Here is a 2,421-nt window from a genome sequence, read left to right as displayed (position 1 = left end):
CCCTCCAATGGCTGCCCCAGCTAGCCCCGTCTCCAGCCAGAGCGTCTCCATGGAGGACCCAGCCTCCGGTTGCCTCAGGGCATGGAGCAGAACTGTACCCTGCTCCGCTTTTTAAACTTCATTTTTTTTAGACCCCTGGATATCCCCTGGGTCTAATTATTTTGTTCCCGCACATGCCTGTTGCCTCGCCTCAAAGGGGTTTCAGGCGGGGCAAGAGGCATGTGCATGCTTGTGTGGATGTGCCTGTAAGGGGTACATCCCAGTGCCATGTTCATTTTATTTCAACATGTTTTATTTCTACACAGAAAGACTTGCCTCAGTGGTTGAGCAACTAATGTAGCACAAGCCCCTTGACTTTATAAATCATTCCTTGTACTGGAAGTTCTCTAAGCTTATCACTAATCCTAAGAGGGGTTTTGCCTGTGCTACAAATATGGGTGCTATTCAAACAACTGACAACTTACAAAAAAGGGTGTTAACATTTTTTTAAAGCCTGTTTTACAGATTCCCGTTTCACCTGTTTTGCCTATCATTTCCTGCAGCAATGTGTGAAAATATGGACATTAATACTATTTGATAGGAAGTATCTAAATATAAAGAAATTAAACTGCAACAGCAAAATAAATTAGCAATCCTTTTAGCTTTATCCTATTTTACCAACACATTAGCTACATTTTACCTTTCCATTACACTTTACCTTTAGTGTCTAATAGGAATTGCTTAGACCCCCAGCCCCCATGAATTAAATGCAAATAAAAGCCATAAAACATAGTAATATGTGTTTTGCTGCAACAAGCTTCACTCATATTTGTTTCATTCTCTTTTATACTTTTCTCATACTGTCTGTCTTCAATTCCTTTCCCCTTGACAGGAAATAAGAAAATTATTGCATGTATTCTTTTAGTTATTTTCAGATACATACATTCAAGTCCCTTACAAATAACTGCCAAAAGAAATTTGTTCACATTACAGATTAACTGCTTGTGAAATAAAAAGACTAAGCTCTTAATTTAGCATTTTTTTTCATAACTTCCACTAAACATTATTTTATATTCTAAAGGATGCCCAGTCTTAAAAAATAGGAATGTGTACTACTCTTTCTTTTAGAACTTAATGTTTACTATATCCCAGCAAAACTAAATAACATTTTGAGATTACTCAGATTACTTCAATAGTTCAATATCTCTCTACATAATGACTTGTTCAGGAAAGCAAATATATCTAATAATTTAAAGTTGATAATGTTATATGGTTCAGCAAAATTATTGCTTACAAGTTAACAGTTTCATCACATGAATAAGGAGAGCCCTGGAAGAACTTGGCCCATTATAAGGAAATTAGTATGATTTGCAGATTTTATACTCTTTACATATATTCTATAAATAAAAATTACACTGAGATTATCCTATAATGGGCCATATAGTTGATATTTTAATATAGTTGATATTCCCTATTCCGTAATGGACAAGAAACACTTGCCAACTATGGAATAGAATAAGAGTATTTTTCAATCCTTCTCTACACCTCATATGACCTTTTTACCACAGCTGATACTTCCACAGCCAGAGAGAACCATATATTAGTAAACACTAACATATGAAATTACAGAGTTTATTACTGTTGAAATAAGCAGCAAGTGCTGTTAATTCAGTAACCGGGAACTAGCATTAACTAGGAATGAAAAACATCCCTGAAAAATAACCAGATTAGACTGCTAGGTACTGCAGAGGATCTATGCAAATAATTGCCCTGAAGTCCAGAAGACTAATAAAAGGAGACAATAAGTGCTATTTCCACATGTTCAATGCAGTATTTTATAATTAATAAAATGTGTTTATTTATCATAGTGATAAAAAAATTACTTTCAGACATTCTTCTTTTACCAGATCAAAGTTTTGGACAAAGTTTGTCCTCATGCTGACTCATGGACACAACAAGTCCACTGAAGTATTCCGAGTACTGCACAACAGGAACTTTTAGCAATTACTGTAGAAATGAGACGGTTGAACAGATCTGTCTCACAAAATAGTTCATCAAATGACAGGATTGAAAAAAATACTGTTCTGTATAAGAACAATGACATTAAAATGCTAATATACTCTCTCTCTCTCTCCAGGTGCTATTTATAAAGGAAAGAATAAGAAAGAACATGCTCAACTTAACCCACATCCACTCTCTAAGCTGTACAAAACATGGCCTAGGGAACACCATATAAGTAGGGACCTACCTAAATCTCAGGGACTGTCTCCACAATTTCACAGTCCAAGGGTGGCACTGTTCATCATTTTTGTATGGTAGAGTGTGGTGGGCCTCCCTCCCCACATCTCTGATTGGCCAAGGGGCCCCAAAAGCCCCCCCCCCCCCGAGATTGACAGGCTACCATCTGTCAAGCTCCAGGGAGGGGCGGGACTTTGGAGGCCC

The 2,421-nt window shown here is 37.1% G+C and overlaps 1 protein-coding gene across 4 annotated transcripts in view; it reads right to left on the bottom strand.

Moving 5' to 3' along the window:
• LIN28B (lin-28 homolog B) overlaps positions 1 to 2,421 on the bottom strand; it is a 133,019-nt gene that overhangs the window by 97,255 nt on the left and 33,343 nt on the right. The gene's annotated exons all lie outside the window — the stretch shown is intronic.

This window comes from Alligator sinensis, unplaced genomic scaffold (genome assembly GCF_000455745.1).
Source record: "Alligator sinensis unplaced genomic scaffold, ASM45574v1 scaffold313_1, whole genome shotgun sequence".
In the NCBI taxonomy this organism is placed as follows: Eukaryota; Metazoa; Chordata; order Crocodylia; family Alligatoridae; genus Alligator; species Alligator sinensis.
Note: the sequence above shows the minus strand (reverse complement) of the source record. Positions and strands in the feature narration are given on the sequence as shown.